The sequence below is a fragment of the Petromyzon marinus genome, chromosome 83 (genome assembly GCF_048934315.1).
Source record: "Petromyzon marinus isolate PM22_M1 ecotype Great Lakes invasive population chromosome 83, UKy_Petmar_22M1.pri1.0, whole genome shotgun sequence".
In the NCBI taxonomy this organism is placed as follows: domain Eukaryota; kingdom Metazoa; phylum Chordata; class Hyperoartia; order Petromyzontiformes; family Petromyzontidae; genus Petromyzon; species Petromyzon marinus.
Window position 1 is genome coordinate 634,759 of NC_133748.1, and position 23,881 is coordinate 658,639.

The 23,881-nt window shown below is 47.2% G+C and overlaps 1 long non-coding RNA gene across 1 annotated transcript; it reads right to left on the minus strand.

The window, feature by feature from the left end:
* Nucleotides 1–19,700: 19,700 nt before the first annotated feature.
* Nucleotides 19,701–20,123, minus strand: LOC142907842 (uncharacterized). Its single transcript, XR_012931287.1, has 3 exons — nucleotides 20,085–20,123; nucleotides 19,953–19,979; nucleotides 19,701–19,833 (listed from the first exon to the last, which is right to left on the minus strand). It is a non-coding gene; the product is annotated as an uncharacterized LOC142907842 (long non-coding RNA).
* Between the last annotated feature and the right edge of the window lie 3,758 nt (nucleotides 20,124–23,881).

Sequence of the window (23,881 nt, forward strand, 5' to 3'; positions counted from 1 at the left end):
TGGTAGGCGTGGTCTATGAAATTGCGGGGTGGTCCAGTTGAAGGTGGGCGTGGTTTAGCTAATAATGGGCGTGGTATGCGTAAGAGTAGGAGGCGTGGTTTATAAAATGGTGGTGGTCTAGTTAATGATGGGCGTGGTCTATGTGATCGTGGGCGTAGTCATTGTAAGCGTGGGCGTGGTCAATGTAATCGTGGGCGTGTTCTCTTTCATAGTGGTCGTGGTCGAGGTGATGGTGGGCGTGGTCTATGTAATTATGGGCGCAGTCTATGCGATAGCGGGCGTGGTCTAGGTGATGGTGGGCGTGGTCTATGTATTAGTGGGCGTGGTCTGTGTGTAAGTGCCTTGTGACGTCACCCGCATCCGGTCCACGCCGTGTCACTTGACAACCTCTGGCTGTGGGGTGCGAGAGAGAAGCCGTCCCAGGGACTCCACGTGACACACACGTGAGGTACGTGTCACGTGTGTGTAGGTGTGTGTCACGTGTGTGTGCAGGTGTGTGTCACGTGTGTGTAGGTGTGTGTCACGTGTGTGTGCAGGTGTGTGTCACGTGTGTGTGCAGGTGTGTGTCACGTGTGTGTAGGTGTGTGTCACGTGTGTGTGTAGGTGTGTGTCACGTGTGTGTGCAGGTGTGTGTCACGTGTGTGTGCAGGTGTGTGTCACGTGTGGTTGCAGGTGTGTGTCACGTGTGTGTGTAGGTATGTGTCACGTGTGTGTAGGTGTGTGTCACGTGTGTGTAGGTGTGTGTCACCTGTGTGTGCAGGTGTGTGTCACGTGTGTGTGTAAGTGTGTGTCACGTGTGTGTGTAGGTATGTGTCACGTGTGTGTAGGTGTGTGTCACGTGTGTGTAGGTGTGTGTCACGTGTGTGTGTGCAGGTGTGTGTCACGTGTGTGTAGGTGTGTGTCACGTGTGTGTGTAGGTGTGTGTCACGTGTGTGTAGGTGTGTGCCACGTGTGTGTAGGTGTGTGTCACGTGTGTACAGGTGTGTGTCACGTGTGTGTAGGTGTGTGTCACGTGTGTGCAGGTGTGTGTCACGTGTGTGTAGGTGTGTGTCACGTGTGTGTGTAGGTATGTGTCACATGTGCGCAGGTGTGTGTCACGTGTGTGTAGGTGTGTGTCACGTGTGTGTGTAGGTGTGTGTCACGTGTGTGTAGGTGTGTGTCACGTGTGTGTGTATGGGTGTGTAGGTGTGTGTCACGTGTGTGTAGGTGTGTGTCACGTGTGTGTAGGTGTGTGTCACGTGTGTGTCACGTGTGTGTGCAGGTGTGTGTCACGTGTGTGTGTAGGTGTGTGCCACGTGTGTGTAGGTGTGTGTCACGTGTGTGTAGGTGTGTGTCACGTGTGTGTAGGTGTGTGTCACGTGTGTGTGCAGGTGTGTGTCACGTGTGTGTAGGTGTGTGTCACGTGTGTGTAGGTGTGTGTCACGTGTGTGTAGGTGTGTGTCACGTGTTTGTAGGTGTGTGTCACGTGTGTGTAGGTGTGTGTCACGTGTGTGTAGGTGTGTGTCACGTGTGTGTAGGTGTGTGTCACGTGTGTGTGCAGGTGTGTGTCACGTGTGTGCAGGTGTGTGTCACGTGTGTGTAGGTGTGTGTCACGTGTGTGGGTCACGTGTGTGTGTGTAGGTGTGTGTCACGTGTGTGTAGGTGTGTGTCACGTGTGTGTAGGTGTGTGTCACGTGTGTGTAGGTGTGTGTCACGTGTGTGTGTAGGTGTGTGTCACGTGTGTGTAGGTGTGTGTCACGTGTGTGTAGGTGTGTGTCACGTGTGTGTGTAGGTGTGTAGGTGTGTGTAGGTGTGTGTCACGTGTGTGTAGGTGTGTGTCACGTGTGTGTAGGTATGTGTCACGTGTGTGTAGGTGTGTGTCACGTGTGTGTAGGTGTGTGTCACGTGTGTGTGTAGGTGTGTAGGTGTGTATTACGTGTGTGCAGGTGTGTGTAGGTGTGTGTGGGTGCGTGTAGCTGTGTGTGTAGGTGTATGTGGGTGTGTGTAGGTGTGTGTGTGTAGGTGTATGTGGGTGTGTGTGTGTAGGTGTGTGTGTGTGGGTGTGTGTAGGTGTGTGTGTGTATGTGTCACGTGTGTGTAGGTGTGTGTGGGTGTGTAGGGGTGTGTGGGTGTTTGTGTGTGTGTAGGTGTGTGTGGGTGTGTGTGTGTAGGTGTGTGTCGTGTGTGTGTAGGTGTGTGAGTGTGTGTAGGTGTGTGTGTAGGTGTGTGTGGGTGTGTAGATGTGTGTGTGTGTAGGGGTGTGTAGGTGTGTGTGTGTATATAGGTGTGTGTGTATAGGTGTGTCATGTGTGTGTAGGTGTGTGTGAGTGTGTGCGTGTGTGGGTGTGTGTAGGTGTGTGGGTGTGTATGTATAGGTGTGTGTGGGTGTGTGTGGGTTTGTGTGTGTGGGTTTGTGTGTGTGGGTGTATAGGTGTGTAGGTGTGTGTGTAGGTGTGTGTGTAGGTGTGTGTGTGTAGGTGTGTGTGTAGGTGTGTGTGGGTGTGTGTGTGTAGGTGTGTGTGGGTGTGTGTGCAGGTGTGTGTATAGGTGTGTAGGTGTGTGTATATGTGTGTGCAGGTGTGTGTGTGTGTTTGGAGAGACAAAGGCGGCCGGGTGTGGTGGTGGTGGTGTAGTGGTGGTGTAGTGGTGGTGGTGGTCTAGTGGTGGTGTAGTGGTGGTGGTGTAGTGGTGGTAGTGGTGGTGTAGTGGTGGTGGTGGTGTAGTGGTGGTAGTGATGGTGTAGTGGTGGTGTAGTGGTGGTGTAGTGGTGGTGGTGCTGGCCACCCACCCCCTCTGTGTGTGTAGCCACAGTGCCGGTAGCCTTCATAGACGCTGCTGCTGCTGCTACTCGCTACTAACACAGCACTTGCCCCTACAGCCCTGCTAGAGGCTACCTGGGGGAGCGTTGTCTGTGTCTCAGCACTTGCCCCTACATCCCTGCTAGAGGCTACCTGGGGGAGCTTTGTCTGTGTCTTAGCACTTGCCCCTACAGCCCTGATAGAGGCTACCTTGGGGAACTTTGTCTCCGTCTCAGCAATTGCCCCTACAGCCCTGCTAGAGGCTACCTGGGGGAGCTTTGTCTGTCTCAGCACTTGCCCCTACAGCCTTGCTAGAGGCTACCTGGGGGAGCTTTGTCTGTGTCCCAGCACTTGCCCCTACAGCCCTGCTAGAGGCTACCTGGGGGAGCTTTGTCTCTGTCGCTAGGAGTGGCTGCTTCTCTGCTTGTACTTTGTTTGTGAGGAGCGGTGGCGCAGTGGTTAGCACCCTGCAGGTAAAATACCACCACCACCACTACAACAACACCACCACCACCAATACCACCACCACTACCACCACTACCACCACCACTACCACCACTACCACCACCACCACCACGACACCACCACCACTACCACCACCACTACCACGACCACTACCACCACTACCACCACCACGACCACCACTACCACCACTACCACCACCACGACCACTACCACCACCACTACCACCACTATAACGCCACCACTATAACACCACCACCACCACTACCACCACCACTACCACCACCACCACTACCACCACCACTACCACCACCACTACCACCACCACCACTACCACCACGACACCACTACCACCACCACTATCACCACCACCACCACCACTATTACACCCCATCTGTGGTAACTTCATCATCATCAGCAGGGGTCGACTGAGCTAGCGGTCCCTGGGGATACGAACCTCCCTCTAGATCGACTCAGCCTTAAGTGAGTACCTGGTGTGGTGTTGGTGTGGTGGTGGTGTTGTGGTGGTGTGTGTGTGGTGTGTGTGTGTGGGGTGTGTGTGGGGTGTGTGTGTGTGGGGTGTGTGTGGTGTGTGTGGGGTGTGTGGTGTGTGGTGTGTGTGTGTGTGGTGTGTGTGTGTGGTGTGTGTGTGGTGTGTGTGTGTGGTGTGTGTGGTGTGTGTGTGGTGTGTGTGGTGTGTGTGGTGTGTGTGGTGTGTGTGTGGTGTGTGTGTGGTGTGTGGTGTGTGTGTGATGTGTGTGTGGGGTGTGTGTGTGTGGGGTGTGTGTGGGGTGTGTATGTGATGTGTGGGGTGTGTGTGTGTGGGATGTGTGTGTGTGTGGGGTGTGTGTGGTGTGTGTGTGTGGGGTGTGTGTGTGTGGTGTGTGTGTGTGTATGGTGTGTATGTGGGGTGTGTGGTGTGTGTGATGTGTGTGTGTGGTGTGTGTGTGTGGGGTGTGTGTGGGGTGTGTGTGTGTGGTGTGTGTTTGGTGTGTGTGGGGTGTGTGTGGTATGTGTGTGTGACACTGTCTGTGTGTGTGTGTGTGGGTATGTGGTTGAGTGTGTTATGTGTGGGTACGTGTGGGGATCTTTGTTTGTGTACTTAGCACTTACCCTACAGCCCTGCTAGAGGCTACCTGGGGGGCTTTGTCTGTGTCTCAGCACTTACCCCAACAGCCATGCTAGAGGCTACCTGGGGGAGCTTTGTCTTTGTGCATAGTGTGTGCGTGTGGGTGTGTCTTTGTGTGTGTACAGCGTGTGGGTCTTTGTTTGTGTGTGTGGCTTTAACGTGCACCTAGCCTGGTACAAGCGCCGTTGTGACGTCACCGCTACTTACTCACCTACCCACTCACCCACTCACTCACTCACTGACCCACTCACTCACTCACCCACTCACTCACCCACACACTCACTCACTCACCCACTCACTCACTCAGCCACTCACTCACCCACTTACTCACCCACTCACTCACCCACTCACTCACTCACTCACCCACTCACTCACTCACTCACCCACTCACTCACTCACTCACCCACTCACTCACTCACTCACACACTCACTCACCCACTCACTCACTCACTCAGCCACTCACTCACCCACTTACTCACCCACTCACTCACTCACCCACTCACTCACTCACTCACCCACTCACTCACTCACCCACTCACTCACCCACTCACTCACTCACTCACCCATTTACTCACCCACTCACTCACCCACCTACTCACTCACTCACTCACCCACTCACTCACCCACTTACTCACCCACTCACTCACCCACCTACTCACTCACTCACCCACTCACTCACTCACCCACTTACCCACTCACTCACTCACCCACTCACTCACCCACTCACTCACTCACCCACTCACTCACCCACTCACTCACTAACTTTAGTCACCTTCTCACCAAGCTGCTTGGCAATGGTCTTGTAGCCCATTCCAGCCTTGTGTAGGTCTACAATCTTGTCCCTGACATCCTTGGAGAGCTCTTTGGTCTTGGCCATGGTGGAGAGTTTGGAATCTGATTGATTGATTGCTTCTGTGGACAGGTGTCTTTTATACAGGTAACAAGCTGAGATTAGGAGCACTCCCTTTAAGAGTGTGCTCCTAATCTCAGCTCGGTACTTGTATAAAAGACACCTGGGAGCCAGAAATCTTTCTGATTGAGTGGAGGTCAAATACTTATTTCCCTCATTAAAATGCCAATCAATTTATAACATTTTTGACATGCGTTTTCTGGATTATTTTGTTGTTATTCTGTCTCTCAATGTTAAAAAAACCTACCATTAAAATTATAGACTGATAATTTCTTTGTCAGTGGGCAAACGTACAAAATCAGCAGGGGATCAAATACTTTTTTCCCTCACTGTATACACTACACTACTATACACTACTATATACTACACTACTTTACAGTACAATTCCATACATTACACTATACACTACTGTACACTACACTATACACTTCTATACACTACAGTATACACTACTATACACTATACTATATACTACACTATACACTACTCTACACACTACACTATACCCTACACTATATACTACACTATACACTACACTAGACACTACACTACTCAACACTACACTATACACTACACTATACACTACACTATACACTACTATACACTACACTATACACTACTATACTATACACTACACTATATACTAAACTACACACTTACTCTACACACTACACTATACACTACACTATACACTAATATACACTACACTATACATTACACTACACACTACACTATACACTACACTATACACTACACTACTCAACACTACACTATACACTACACTATACACTAATATACACTACACTATACACTACACTACACACTACACTATACACTACACTATACACTACCATACACTACACTATACACTACTCTAAACACTACACTATACACTACAATATACAATACACTATACACTACACTATACACTACTCTACACTACTATACACTACTCTACACACTACACACTACACTACACACTACACTACACACTACACTACACTATACACTACACACTACACTATACACTACACTACTATACACTACACTATACACTACACTATACACTAAACTACTACACACTACACTATAAACTACACTACGCACTACACTACACGCTACACTACACACTACACTACACACTACACTACACACTACACTACACACTACTCTACACAATACACACTACACTACACGCTACACTACACGCTACACTACACTACTACACACTGCACTATAAACTACACTACACACTACACTACACGCTACACTACGTACTACACTACACGCTACACTACACACTATACACTACACACTACACTACACACTACACTACACACTACACTATACACTACACTACACGCTACACTACACGCTACACTACGTACTACACTACATGCTACACTACATGCTACACTACGTACTACACACTACACTACACACTACACTACTCTACACACTACACGCTACACTACACACTACACTACTCAATACACACTACACTAAACTACTACACACTACACTATAAACTACACTACACACTACACTACACGCTACACTACACACTACACTACACGCTACACTACACACTACACTACTATACACTACACTACACACTACACTACTCTACACACTACACACTACACTACACAATACACACTACCCTAAACTACTACACACTACACTACACACTACACTATACACTACACTACACACTATACACTACACACTACACTACACGCTACACACTACACGCTACACTACACACTATACACTACACACTACACTACACACTACACTACACACTATACACTACTCTACACACTACACTACACACTACACTACACACTACACTATACACTACTCTACACAATACACACTACACTACACACTACACTATACACTACACTACACACTATACACTACACGCTACACTACACACTATACACTACACGCTACACTACACGCTACACTACGTACTACACCACACAACTTTTACCGAGAGAATCTCAGAGTAAGTAAAGGGGGAGGAGGGGGACGGGCGTTGTGCTTAGTCTGACACTCGCTCACGTAAAGCAGAGCAAGGATTCATCTTCCTTGGTTCAACGCAGAGACAGGCGGAGCGTCAGGTGGGAGGCTAATCGCAACTCGCGAGAGCCACGGTGAGGCAGAAGATTCCACTCACAAAGGTCGCCAGCTAGGCGGGGGGGCTGGTGGGGGGGGGGGGCTGGGGAGGGGGGCCGAGCCCCCCCCCCCCCCTGAAATTTGGGCGAAAATCGGTCATCGGGATAACCGGATATCCGGCTGCTGACGCCTCGTGGCTGACGCCTCGTGGCTGACACCTCGTGGCTGACACATCACGCCTGACACATCACGCCTGACACATCACGCCTGACACATCACGCCTGACACATCACGCCTGACACCTCGTGGCTGACACATCACGCCTGACACATCACGCCTGACACATCGTGCCTGACACATCACGCCTGACACATCACGGCCTGACACATCACGCCTGACACATCACGCCTGACACATCACGCCTGACACATCACGCCTGACACCTCGTGGGTGACACCTCGTGGCTGACACCTCGTGCCTGACACATCGTGGCTGACACATCACGCCTGACACATCACGCCTGACACATCACGGCCTGACACATCGCGCCTGACACCTCGCGCCTGACACATCACGCCTGACACATCACGCCTCACACATCACGCCTGACACATCACGCCTGACACATCACGCCTGACACATCACGGCCTGACACATCGCGCCTGACACCTCGCGCCTGACACATCACGCCTCACACATCACGCCTCACACATCACGCCTGACACATCACGCCTGACACATCACGCCTGACACATCACGCCTGACACATCACGCCTGACACATCGCGCCTGACACATCGCGCCTGACACATCACGCCTGACACATCACGCCTGACACATCACGCCTGACACATCACGCCTGACACATCGCGCCTGACACATCACGCCTGACACATCACGCCTGACACATCACGCCTGACACCTCGCGCCTGACACATCACGCCTGACACATCACGCCTGACACATCGCGCCTGACACATCACGCCTGACACATCACGCCTGACACATCACGCCTGACACATCACGGCCTGACACATCACGGCCTGACACATCACGCCTGACACATCACGCCTGACACATCACGCCTGACACATCACGCCTGACACATCACGCCTGACACATCACGCCTGACACATCACGCCTGACACATCGAACTCGCGGGCCCCATCAGCGGCTCCGACCCACCGGTCAAACTCCGCGTTCAAATCCAACGAAGTTGGTTTTTGTGGCGTTTTGCAGCGCCCGCTGTAACGGGCGAACCCCTGGGACGTCTCAGAATATCGAAGTCGGCTCCCCCCTCCCCCAAACTAAACCAAAAACTAAAATGAATCTCGGCTCTGCCCCACCGGACGTGATCCCGGTGGTCCCCGACGCCGTCTTTGAGACGAGGCTCAAAAATGAAAAGCCGTCTCTGGATGGAGCGGACCAATCGGCTTTCAAGGACAGCGCCCCGTTTTAATTTTTGTTGTTGTTGTCGTACCAATCTGCCGACGCGGATTCACTCTTAAGGACGCACGGATGACGAACTCCAGCACATTCGTATTCTTAGCTCTGTCGGTAAAGTCACGTTGAAGGGAAACAACGAAATAATAAAAATACATACGTGTGTGTATGTGTATAAAACGATAATACAATTCTCACGACGTTTCGACCATAACACAAACGGTCGTCATTCAGGCGAACTCCAGCAAGTCGGGGAAAGCTTCCCAGTCGGGAATTCGCGTGAACAAGGGGGTTGAGTTTTTCGTGATTCCGCGCCAAGGGGGGGTCTCAGTTTTGCGTTTAAACGCCGTGACACGGCCGCTTTGTTGGCGGGAGAAAGTGGGGAAGGCCTCCTCTCTCATGAACCCCCCGAAGATGAAATTTCGATTTATAAAAAGGTTTCTACGTGACTTGCAGGGATTCGTCTTATTGGTGCTTTCGGTAAAGTCACCACCACGTAGAATGGCGATAGAATGAAATAATTTTTTTTTTAAATAATGCGTGGTTAAAAATATTTTATTTTATTATAAAAGAAAGTAATAAAATGAAATGTTTTATAATAAAAAATAATACGTGCTAAAATATGCCATTTTATTTAATTATTTTTTCGTTTTAGATTGAGGTAAAATATTTTATAAAATAATAAAAAAGAAAGTAATAAAAAAAGAATACGTGATGAAATATTTTATTTAACAATTTTATTTTATTCCATAATAAAAAAAAAATTTTTATAAAATAATAATAAAAAAGAAAATAATTCAAAAATACGTGATGGATTGTTTTGTTTTATTTAATAATTTTATTTAATTCAATAATAAAATATTTTATTTAATAATTTTATTTTATAATTTAAAATATATATATTTGATTTAATCATATTCTTAGCTCTTTCGGTAAAGTCACTTTGAAGGGAAACAACAAAATAATAAAAATACATACGTGTGTGTATATAAAACGATAATACAATTCTCACGACGTTTCGACCATAACACAAACGGTCGTCATTCAGGCGAACTCCAGCAAGTCGGGGGAAAGCTTCCCAGTCGGGAATTCGTGTGAACAAAGGGGGTTGAGTTTTTCGTGATTCCGCGCCAAGGGGGGGTCTCAGTTTTGCGTTTAAACGCCGTGACACGGCCGCTTTGTTGGCGGGAGAAAGTGGGGAAGGCCTCCTCTCTCACGAACCCCCCGAAAGATGAAATTTCGATTTATAAAAAGGTTTCTACGTGACTTGCAGGGATTCGTCTTATCGGTGCTTTCGGTAAAGTCACCACCACGTAGAATGGCGATAGAATGAAATCATTGTAAAAAAAAAAATGCGTGATAAAAATATTTTATTTTATTGAAAAAATGCGCGAAAAATAGAAAGTTTTATTTAATTATTTTTAAAATAAAAAATAAAGCAATAAAAAAATAATACGTGATGCATTTTTTATTTAATAATATTATCTTATTTCATAATAAAATAAAATATTTTATAAAACAATAAAAAAGAAAACAATAAAAAATAATACGTGATGAATTATATTATTTTATTTAGTAATTTAATTTCATTTAATTCAATAATAAAATAAAACATTTCATTTAATAATTTTATTTTATAATAAAATAAAATATTTGATTTAATAATGTTTTTATTTTATTCAATAATAAAATAAAACATTTCATTTAATAATTTTATTTTATAATAAAAAAATTGGATTTAGTAATGTTTTTATTTTATTCAATAATAAAATAAAACATTTCATTTAATAATTTTATTTTATAATAAAATAAAATATTTGATTTAATAATGTTTTTATTTAATTCAATAATAAAATAAAACATTTCATTTAAGAATTTTATTTTATAATAAAATAAAATATTTGATTTAATAATGTTTTTATTTAATTCAATAATAAAATAAAACATTTCATTTAAGAATTTTATTTTATAATAAAATAAAATATTTGATTTAATAATGTTTTTATTTTATTCAATAATAAAATAAAACATTTCATTTAAATGTTTTATTTTATTTAAATAAAATATTTGATTTAATAATGTTTTTATTTTATTCAATAATAAAATAAAACATTTCATTTAATAATTTTATTTTATAATAAAAAAATATTTGATTTAATAATGTTTTTATTTAATTCAATAATAAAATAAAACATTTCACTTAATAATTTTATTTTATAATTAAAAATAATATTTGATTTAATGTTTTTATTTTATTCACTAATAAAATAAAACATTTCATTTAATAATTTTATTTTATAATAAAATAAAATATTTGATTTAATAATGTTTTTATTTTATTCAATAATAAAATAAAATATTTCATTTAATAATTTTATTTTATAATTTGAAAAAAATATTTGATTTATTAATGTTTTTATTTAATTCAATAATAAAATAAAACATTTAATTTAATTATTTTATTTTTTAATAAAAGAAAACATTTGATTTAATAATGTTTTTATTTAATTCAATAATAAAAGAAAACATTTCATTTAATAATTTTATTTTATAATTTTAAAAAAATATTTGATTTAATAATGTTTTATTCTATTCAATAATAAAATAAAACATTTCATTTAATAATTTTATTTTATAATTTTAAAAAAATATTTGATTTAATAATGTTTTTATTTTACTCAATAATAAAATAAAACATTTCATTTAATAATTTTATTTTATAATAAAAAAAAATTTTGATTTAATAATGTTTTTTATTTTATTCAATAATAAAATAAAACATTTCATTTAATAATTTTATTTTATAATAAATAAAATATTTGATTTAATAATGTTTTTCTTTCATTCAATAATAAAATAAAACATTTCATTTTACCGCGTTTCACTTTCATCATTTTACTTCCGTTCCACGCGGTGACTTTCCCGACAGAACGAATAACGTGAACCCCACAAGTTGATCTTCCACGTCCCTGTTACTCTGATTCCTCAGCAGCGTCACGGAGACCACGTGACGTGGGGGGGGCTCTGCCGCTGGGCGTGGGGGTCGTGAGTGACGTCACCCCGCTCATGAATATTAATTAGGGGGGCTGTTCTACGTGGGGTGACGTCACTCCATGTAGAACAGCCCCCCTAATTATTATTCAATAGCGGGGTGACGTCACCCCGCTAATGAATATTAATGAGGGGGGGGGGGCTGTTCTACGTGGCGTGACGTCACCCCGCTAATGAATATTAATTAGGGGGCTGTTTTACGTTGGGTGACGTCACCCCACTCATGAATATTAATTAGGTGGGGCGGCTGTTCTACGTGGGGTGACGTCACCCCGCTAATGAATATTAATTAGGGAGGGGGGTTGTTCTACGTGGGGTGACGTCACCCCGCTAATGAATATTAATAAGGGGGGGCTCTTCTACGTGGGGTGACGTCACCCCGCTAATGAATATTAATTAGGGAGGGGGGCTGTTCTACGTGGGGTGACGTCACTCCGCTAATGAATATTAATTAGGGAGGGGGGCTGTTCTACGTGGAGTGACGTCACCCCGGTAATTAATATTAATTAGGGGGGGGGGCCTGTTCTACGTGGGGTGACGTCACCCCGCTAATTAATATTAATTAGGGAGGTGGGCTGTTCTACGTGGGGTGACGTCACGCGCGGGACACACAGACAGGCTCATCATGGTAGTAAACGTCTGTCGCGAGAGCTCCACCCCCCCACACACCACGTGACAACAACAACAACCTTCTCCCGCCGCTGCTGCCGTACCATTGTTGCTACCCCCCTTGTCACGGGTCACGTGGTGCGGGGGCTGCCACGCCCAGGCCGGCTGCGTTAGGGGGCGGGGCCACGCAACAAGACACACCCCCAACTACGGGTGACGTCTGTCGCGAGAGCTCCACCCCCCCCCACACACCACGTGACAACAACAACAACAAACTTCTCCTTCGGCCGCTGCCGTGTCGTTGTTGCTACCACCCTTGTCAGGGGTCACGTGGTGCGGGGGGCTGCCACGCCCAGGCCGGCTGCGTTAGGGGGCGCGGCCACGCATCAAGACACACCCCCAACTACGGGTGACGTCTGTCGCGAGAGCTCCACCCCCCCACACACCACGTGACAACAAACTTCTCCCGCCGCCGCTGCCGTACCGTTGTTGCTACCCCCCTTGTCAGGGGTCACGTGGTGCGGGGGCTGCCACGCCCAGGCCGTCTGGGGGCGTGGCGATGCCGATCTCGTCGGGAGCGAGGGGAGTGGAGGGGGGGCCATTGCCGAGGCAACTTCGCTGGACCCCCGATCCCGAGGCGACGCTGAGATACGTGGAGGAGCCGATACGAGATTGTGACTCGTATCTGCAGAGGTGGGTGGGTGGGTGAGTGGGTGGGTGGGTGGGGGGGGTGAGTGGGTGGGTGGGGGGGGTGAGTGGGTGGGTGGGGGGGTGAGTGGGTGGGTGGGGGGGTGAGTGGGTGGGTGGGGGGGTGAGTGGGTGGGTGAGTGGGTGGGTGGGTGAGTGAGTGGGTGGGTGAGTGAGTGGGTGGGTGAGTGAGTGGGTGGGTGAGTGGGTGAGTGGGTGGGTGGGTGGGTGAGTGGGTGGGTGGGTGGGTGAGTGGGTGGGTGGGTGGGTGAGTGAGTGAGTGGGTGGGTGAGTGAGTGGGTGGGTGGGTGAGTGGGTGAGTGGGTGGGTGGGTGGGTGAGTGAGTGGGTGGGTGGGTGAGTGAGTGGGTGGGTGGGTGGATGGGTGGGTGGGTGAGTGGGTGGGTGGGTGAGTGAGTGGGTGGGTGGGTGGGTGAGTGGGTGAGTGGGTGGGTGGGTGGGTGAGTGGGTGGGTGGGTGAGTGAGTGGGTGGGTGGGTGGGTGAGTGAGTGAGTGGGTGAGTGAGTGAGTGGGTGAGTGGGGGGGGGGGGTTAGTGAGTGAGTGGGTGGGTGGGTGAGTGGGTGAGTGGGTGGGTGGGTGGGTGAGTGGGTGGGTGGGTGACTAAATAGGCGCTGCTGCTTGCTAACAGCACTTGCCCCTACAGCACCGTGTGGCCTACCCGGGGGACCTTTGCCTGTGTGCGTGCAGGTACCTCTACACACGTGGGGGAGGGCGCCACTCCACTGCTGGACAGGTGACGACGATGATGATGCTGATGATGATGCTGGTGATGATGCTGGTGATGATGATGATGCGGATGATGATGATCATGCTGATGATGCTGATGATGTTGATGATGATGATGCTGGTGATAATGATGATGATGCTGATGATGATGATGTTGATGATGCTGATGATGTTGATGATGATGCTGTTGATGATGATGATGATATTGATGATAATGATGTTGATGATACTGATGATGCTGATGATGATGCTGATGATGATGCTGATGATGATGATGCTGATGATGCTTATGTTGATGCTGATGATGATGCTAATGATGATGATGATGTTGATGATGATGCTGCTAATGATGATGTTGATGATGCTGATGATGATGTTGATGATGCTGATGATGATGTTTATGATGATGATGCTGATGATGATGATGCTGATGCTGATGATGTTGATGATGATGCTGATGATGATGCTGATGATGATGTTGATGGTGATGATGATGCTGATGATGCTGCTGATGATGTTGATGGTGATGATGCTGATGTTGATGATGCTGCTGTTGATACTGATGTTGATGATGCTGCTGCTGCTGATGATGGTGTTGATGGTGCTGCTGCTGATGATGATGATGTTAATGATGGTGTTGATGATGCTGCTGATGATGTTGATGGTGATTATGATGCTGATTATGATGATGATGTTGATGTTAATGATGCTGCTGCTGCTGCTCCTGCTGATGATGATGATTGTGTTGATGATGATGCTGATGATGATGGTGTTGATGATGATGTTGATGATGCTGCTGTTGACGCTGATGTTGATGATGCTGCTGAGATCTTGATGCTGCTGAAGTTGATGATGCTGATGCTGATGATGATGTTGATTCTGCTGCTGCTGATTCACAGGCCTGCGGGAAGGAGGTGGTGACGTCACCCAGAGGGTCTCTGTGCTCGCGATGCAGTGGGCGGTTGAAGACAGGTAAACATCGACATCGTCATCATCATGGGCACAACGGAGAGTGAGGAGCCTTGGTCAGGACAAAGCTCCTCACTCCCTGTGGTGCTGATCCCTCGCTCCAACATCGTGATAGTCCCCCAGTTACACGCTGATCCCTCACTCCAACATCGTGATAGTCCCCCAGTTACATGCTGATCCCTCACACCAACATCGTGATAGTCCCCCAGTTACACGCTGATCCCACACTCCAACATCGTGATAGTCCCCCAGTTACACGCTGATCCCTCACACTAACATCGTGATAGTCCCCCAGTTACACGCTGATCCCTCACTCCAACATCGTGATAGTCCCCCAGTTACACGCTGATCCCTCACTCCAACATCGTGATAGTCCCCCAGTTACACGCTGATCCCTCACTCCAATATCATGATAGTCCCCCAGTTACACGCTGATCCCTCACTCCAACATCGTGCTAGTCCCCCAGTTACACGCTGATCCCTCACTCCAACATCGTGATAGTCCCCCAGTTACACGCTGATCCCTCACTCCAACATCGTGATAGTCCCCCAGTTACACGCTGATCCCTCACTCCAACATCGTGATAGTCCCCCAGTTACACACTGATCCCTCACACTAACATCGTGATAGTCCCCCAGTTACACGCTGATCCCTCACTCCAACATCGTTATAGTCCCCCAGTTACACGCTGATCCCTCACTCCAACATCGTGATAGTCCCCCAGTTACACGCTGATCCCTCACTCCAACATCGTGATAGTCCCCCAGTTACACGCTGATCCCTCACTCCAACATCGTGATAGTCCCCCAGTTACATGCTGATCCCTCACTCCAACATCGTGATAGTCCCCCAGTTACACACTGATCCCTCACACTAACATCGAGATAGTCCCCCAGTTACACGCTGATCCCTCACTCCAACATCGCGATAGTCCCCCAGTTACACGCTGATCCCTCACTCCAACATCGTGATAGTCCCCCAGTTACACGCTGATCCCTCGCTCCAACATCGTGCTAGTCCCCCAGTTACACGCTGATCCCTCACTCCAACATCGTGATAGTCCCCCAGTCACATGCTGATCCCTCACTCCAACATAGTGATAGTCCCCCAGTTACACGCTGATCCCTCACTCCAACATCGTGATAGCCCCCCAGTTACACGCTGATCCCTCACTCCAACATCGTGATAGTCCCCCAGTCACATGCTGATCCCTCACTCCAACATCGTGATAGTCCCCCAGTTACACGCTGATCCCTCACAGCAACATCGTGATAATCCCCCAGTTACACACTGATCCCTCACACTAACATCGTGATAGTCCCCCAGTTACACGCTGATCCCTCACAGCAACATCGTGATAATCCCCCAGTTACACACTGATCCCTCACACTAACACCGTGATAGTCCCCCAGTTACACGCTGATCCCTCACTCCAACATCGTGATAGTCCCCCAGTTACATGCTGATTCCTCACTCCAACATCGCGATAGTCCCCCAGTTACACGCTGATCCCTCACTCCAACATCGCGATAGTCCCCCAGTTACACGCTGATCCCTCACACTAACATCGTGCTAGTCCCCCAGTTACACACTGATCCCTCACTCCAACATCGTGATAGTCCCCGAGTTACATGCTGATCCCTCACTCCAACATCGTGATAGTCCCCGAGTTACACGCTGATCCCTCACTCCAACATCATGATAGTCCCCCAGTTACATGCTGATCCCTCACACTAACATCATGCTAGTCCCCCAGTCACATGATGATCCCCCAGTTACACGCTGATCCCTCACTCCAACATCGTGATAGTCCCCCAGTTACATGCTGATCCCTCACACTAACATCATTCTAGTCCCCCAGTTACATGCTGATCCCTCACTCCAACATCGTGCTATTCCCCCAGTTACATGCTGATCCCTCACTCCAACATCGTGATAGTCCCCCAATTGCACGCTAATTTACTGTTGATATGTTAAGTCCTCTCCTTCCCTCCTCTGGTCCAAGCTCATCGCTCTCCCTGTTGCGATCGTGATTTGGCATTCAGTGCTTTTGCAAAACACACGGCCCAATTTGTATAGCATCTGTTATTTCTATTCCTCTCAATTTCAATGGATTCTCTGATTAGTCTTTGCCAGTAATAATTGGTTTTACACAACACTTCAACGTTATCAAAATCAATTGAGTGTCCTTGTTGACAAGCATGTTCTGCCACTGCCGACAGTTGTGTTTGAGATAGTTTAATATTTCTCTGATGTTATTTTAGTCTTACACTGATGTTACGTCCCGTCTGCCCAATGTAGCAGCTGCTACACAAACAGTTAATCCGATATGCACCTTCTGTTGATAATTTCATCATCATCCAGCTGAGAAATCCTCGCTTATCAAGACGCTCATACATCGGGCTAAAGCAGTGTCAGATGGTGAGAGTCTAGTGAGAGAGATTAAACACGTTAAAGACGCACTACGACAGAATGGCTACAATCATACTCAAATTAACAGAGCACTGAATGCCAAATCACGATCGCAAAGCAACACTGCTGAAGGCGACCAGATTGTTAAAACAATTTAAAATTCCATATATCTCAGGAGTAACTGACAAATTAGCCCGTGTTTTGCAAAAGCAAAACATTACAGTAAGATTTGGTACAGTACACAAAATTCAAAACCTAGTATCTTGCACTAAAGACGAATTACCGAAATGATCAACAGAAGGTGCATATCGGATTAACTGTTTGTGTGGCAGATGCTATATTGGGCAGACGGGACGTAACATCAGCGTAAGACTAAAAGAACATCAGAGAAATATTAAATTATCTCAAACACAACTGTCGGCGGTGGCAGAACATGCTTGTCAACAAGGACACTCAATTGATTTTGATAACGTTGAAGTGCTGTGTAAAACTAATTATTACTGGCAACGACTAATTAGAGAATCCATTGAAATTGAGAGGAATAGAAATAACTTTAATCGCTCTGACAGCTACAGGCTTAGTGCGGCTTGGAAGCGTATTATTAAATAATACATACTACAATTCCTTATAGGGGAAAAGCATACTAATTAACGGATTACTAATGTAGCATATACTCACAATAACACACATTACAACTAAATTTTGAGTTTCCCTTCAACGTGACTTTACCGAAAGAGCTAAGAATATGACATTACAACTAATTACTAATCTACAACTCATTACTACTAAACATAACCAATGACTGATTGCCAATCGATTATATAATTACAATACCCCCGCCTCCGCCTCAAATCACTGCACCTGAATGAGTTAAATGACGACATCACTCTGCTGCTGCTCTATGTAAGACCGGGAGCAAGCGAGGGCTTCACCATTCTGGCGAATTGCCCGATGATGCTGGATGTAGTTACCAGCAAAACGTCACAGTACAACTCAAACTTCGATTTAAAGCTTTCGTGACTGCAATGATTAATCTTCTTTGGTTCTTTCGGTAAAGTCACCACGTAGAATGAGAATAAAATAATAAATTGATAAAATAAAATAACACAATACTATTCTCACGACGTTTCGGCCACAACACAAGCGGCCTTCATCAGGTGAAGGGACGAGACTGTCTGGTAGGACAGCGCTGGAGTGAAAGAGCCACGTTCAGATCACGGCCTTTAAGCTGTGTGAGAGGAACAAAGCGCCCTCAACTTTAGCACCACGGATAGCTACGGGCCCCGTTCAGACGGACGAGTTCATCCATGGTCGGAACAGAGGAGGGGGAGAGAGACAGCTGCGAGGCGCTGTTATACTCCATGTTGTAAACCATTCCATTAACCGTGGTGTGAGAGGTATTAAGAGTCAATGCTGGCGAAAGAGCTGCGGTCTGAAGGTCATCGTAAAAATACAATTAATTAAGAACAGAAATGGTTTAAAACATCTTTCCAGTGGTTACTAAACCAGAATCCATCTTCTCGGTTGAAATTGTCTCTGTGCTTGTATATGTGAATGGCCTCATGAACGAATCTCTCACGGTAGCCGGTTGGTTTGCAAAGAACCTCCGTCTTGGAGAAGTCAATGTCATGTGAGCCCACTGAATTATAACAGTGATCTGCCACGGCAGAGGAGTTAGTTCTACCGTGTTTCAAGTCTACGTGACTTTACCGAAAGAACCAAAGAAGACAACTCAAACTGTAAATGATGTTTATTCACTCACTCAACACGCCGGTATGGGGCTGAAGTAGTGAACTATTTTGTCCTTTGTAAACGTGACGCTTTTTTTTTTAACTGATTGGCCGTGTCGGGTGGTGGAGGGTTTGCTACACATTTATGAATAACGCGATCTAACCCAGAAAACCTTTATTATGAATAGTATTGGTCACGGAAGCCTACGTGTTAATCATCATCATCAGCATCATCATCAGCATCATCATCATCAGCATCATCAGCAGCAGCATCATCAGCAGCAGCATCATCATCAGCATCATCAGCATCATCATCAGCGTGTGTCCGTTTGTTCAGGTGCTCTGGAAACTGCAGCTGTTCAGAAGAAATCAGGAAAATCATCAGACACAGGTCACTCACCTACACACTCACCTGTACACTCACCTGCACACTCACTCACCTGTACACTCACCTGTACACTCCTCACCTACACACTCACCTGTACACTCACCTGCACACTCACCTGTACACTCACCTGCACACTCACTCACCTGTACACTCCTCACCAGTACACTCCTCACCTGTACACTCTCCTGTACACTCACCTGTACACTCACTCACCTGTACACTCACCTACACACTCACCTGTACACTCACCTGTACACTCCTCACCTACACACTCACCTGTACACTCACCTGTACACACTCTTCTGTACACTCACCTGCACACTCACCTGCACACTCACCTGTACACTCACCTGTACACTCCTCACCTGTACACTCCTCACCTGTACACTCCTCACCTGTACACTCCTCACCTGTACACTCTCCTGTACACTCACTCACCTGTACACTCACTCACCTGTACACTCACCTGTACACACCTGTACACACTCACCTACACACTCACCTGTACACTCACCTGTACACTCACCTGTACACTCCTCACCTACACACTCACCTGTACACTCACCTGTACACACTCTTCTGTACACTCACCTGTACACTCACCTGCACACTCCTCACCTGTACACTCTCCTGTACACTCACTCACCTGTACACTCCTCACCTGTACACTCTCCTGTACACTCACCTGCACATTCCTCACCAGTACACTCCTCACCTGTACACTCTCCTGTTCACTCACCTGTACACTCACCTGTACACTCACTCACCTGTACACTCACTCACCTGTACACTCCTCACCTGTACACTCCTCACCTGTACACTCACCTACACACTCACCTGTACACACCTGTACACACTCACCTACACACTCACCTGTACACTCACCTGTACACACTCACCTACACACTCACCTGTACACTCACCTGTACACTCCTCACCTACACACTCACCTGTACACTCACCTGTACACACTCTTCTGTACACTCACCTGCACACTCACCTGCACACTCACCTGTACACTCCTCACCTGTACACTCCTCACCTGTACACTCACCTGTACACTCACTCACCTGTACACTCCTCACCTGTACACTCCTCAACTGTACACTCACCTGTACACTCACCTGTACACTCCTCACCTGTACACTCACCTGTACATACTCTTCTGTACACTCACCTACACACTCACCTGTACACTCACCTGTACACTCCTCACCTGTACACTCACCTGTACACTCACCTGTACACTCCTCACCTGTACACTCACCTGTACACTCACTCACCTGTACACTCCTCACCTGTACACTCCTCACCTGTACACTCACCTACACACTCACCTGTACACACCTGTACACACTCACCTACACACTCACCTGTACACTCACCTGTACACTCCTCACCTACACACTCACCTACACACTCACCTGTACACACTCTTCTGTACACTCACCTGCACACTCACCTGCACACTCACCTGCACACTCACCTGCACACTCACGTGCACACTCACCTGTACACTCACTCACCTGTACACTCACTCACCTGTACACACACTCACGTGCACACTCACTCACCTGCACACTCACCTGTACGCTCACCTACACGCTCACCTACACGCTAACCTGAACGCTAACCTGCACACTCACCTGAACGCTCACCTGCACGCTCACCTGTACGCTCACCTACACGCTCACCTACACGCTAACCTGAACGCTAACCTGCACACTCACCTGAACGCTCACCTGAACGCTCACCTGTACGCTAACCGGTACACTCACCTGTACACTCACCTACAATTTCTCGAATGCAGAGCTGCTGGGCGTGGCTAGCAAGTCACGTGACTCGTCCCTGACCAATCACAGCACGGGGAAGGCGGAGCCAACCAAGAGCTCCTGTTGCATCATCTTGTAGTGACCACTCACCAAGTCACTCACCAAGTCACTCACCAAGTCACTCACCAAGTCACTCACTCATCAAGTCACTCACTCACTCACCAAGTCACTCACCAAGTCACTCACCAAGTCACTCACTCACCAAGTCACTCACCAAGTCACTCACCAAGTCACTCACTCACCAAGTCACTCACCAAGTCACTCACTCACCAAGTCACTCACTCACCAAGTCACTCACCAAGACACTCACCAAGTCACTCACCAAGTCAATCACCAAGTCACTCATTCACTCACTCACCAAGTCACTCACCAAGTCACTCACCAAGTCACTCACTCACCAAGTCACTCACCAAGTCACTCACCAAGTCACTCACCAAGTCACTCACTCACCTACTCACTCACCTACTCACTCACCAAGTCACTCACCAAGTCACTCACCAAGTCACTCACTCACCAAGTCACTCACTCACTCACCAAGTCACTCACCAAGTCACTCACCAAGTCACTCACCAAGTCACTCACTCACCAAGTCACTCACCAAGTCACTCACCAAGTCACTCACTCACCAAGTCACTCACCAAGTCACTCACTCACCAAGTCACTCACTCACCAAGTCACTCACCAAGACACTCACCAAGTCACTCACCAAGTCACTCACCAAGTCACTCACTCACTCACCAAGTCACTCACCAAGTCACTCACTCACCAAGTCACTCACCAAGTCACTCACCAAGTCACTCACCAAGTCACTCACTCACCTACTCACTCACCTACTCACTCACCAAGTCACTCACCAAGTCACTCACCAAGTCACTCACTCACCAAGTCACTCACTCACCTACTCACTCACCAAGTCACTCACCAAGTCACTCACTCACCAAGTCACTCACTCACCAAGTCACTCACTCACCAAGTCACTCACCAAGTCACTCACCTACTCACTCACCAAGTTACTCACCAAGTCACTCACCAAGTCACTCACTCACCAAGTCACTCACTCACTCACTCACCAAGTCACTCACCAAGTCACTCACCAAGTCACTCACTCACCAAGTCACTCACCAAGTCACTCACTCACCAAGTCACTCACTCACTCACCAAGTCACTCACCAAGTCACTCACTCACTCACCAAGTCACTCACCAAGTCACTCACCAAGTCACTCACTAACTCACCAAGTCACTCACCAAGTCACTCACTCACCAAGTCACTCACTCACCAAGTCACTCACCAAGTCACTCACCAAGTCACTCACCAAGTCACTCACTCACTCACCAAGTCACTCACCAAGTCACTCACTCACCAAGTCACTCACTCACTCACCAAGTCACTCACCAAGTCACTCACTCACCAAGTCACTCACTCACCAAGTCACTCACCAAGTTACTCACTCACCAAGTCACTCACCAAGTCACTCACCAAGTCACTCACTCACTCACTCACCAAGTCACTCACCAAGTCACTCACTCACTCATCAAGTCACTCACCAAGTCACTCACCAAGTCACTCACCAAGTCACTCACTCACCAAGACACTCACCAAGTCACTCACCCACTCACTCACCAAGTCACTCACCAAGTCACTCACTCACCAAGTCACTCACAAAGTCACTCACCAAGTCACTCACTCACTCACCAAGTCACTCACCAAGTCACTCACTCACCAAGTCACTCACTCACCAAGTCACTCACCAAGTCACTCACCAAATCACTCACTCACCAAGTCACTCACCAAGTCACTCACCAAGTCACTCACTCAGCTACTCACTCGCCAATCCACTCACCAAGTCACTCACTCACTCACTCACCAAGTCACTCACTCACCAAGTGACTCACCAAGTCACTCACCAAGTCACTCACTCACCAAGTCACTCACCAAGTCACTCACTCACCAAGTCACTCACTCACCAAGTCACTCACCAAGTCACTCACCAAGTCACTCACTCACCAAGTCACTCACCAAGTCACTCACTCACCAAGTCACTCACCAAGTCACTCACCAAGTCACTCACTCACCAAGTCACTCACCAAGTCACTCACCCACTCACTCACCAAGTCACTCATCAAGTCACTCACCCACTCACTCACCAAGTCACTCACCAAGTCACTCACTCACCAAGTCACTCACTCACCAAGTCACTCACCAAGTCACTCACCAAGTCACTCACAAAGTCACTCACGCACAAGTCACTCACTCACCAAGTCACTCACCAAGTCACTCACCAAGTCACTCACTCACTCACCAAGTCACTCACCAAGTCACTCACCAAGTCACTCACCAAGTCACCCACTCACTCACCAAGTCACTCACCAAGTCACTCACCAAGTCACTCACTCACTCACCAAGTCACTCACCAAGTCACTCACCAAGTCACTCACTCACCAAGTCACTCACTCACTCACTCACTCACCAAGTCACTCACCAAGTCACTCACCAAGTCACTCACTCACCAAGTCACTCACCAAGTCACTCACTCACCAAGTCACTCACCAAGTCACCCACTCACCAAGTCACTAACCAAGTCACTCACCAAGTCACTCACTCACCAAGTC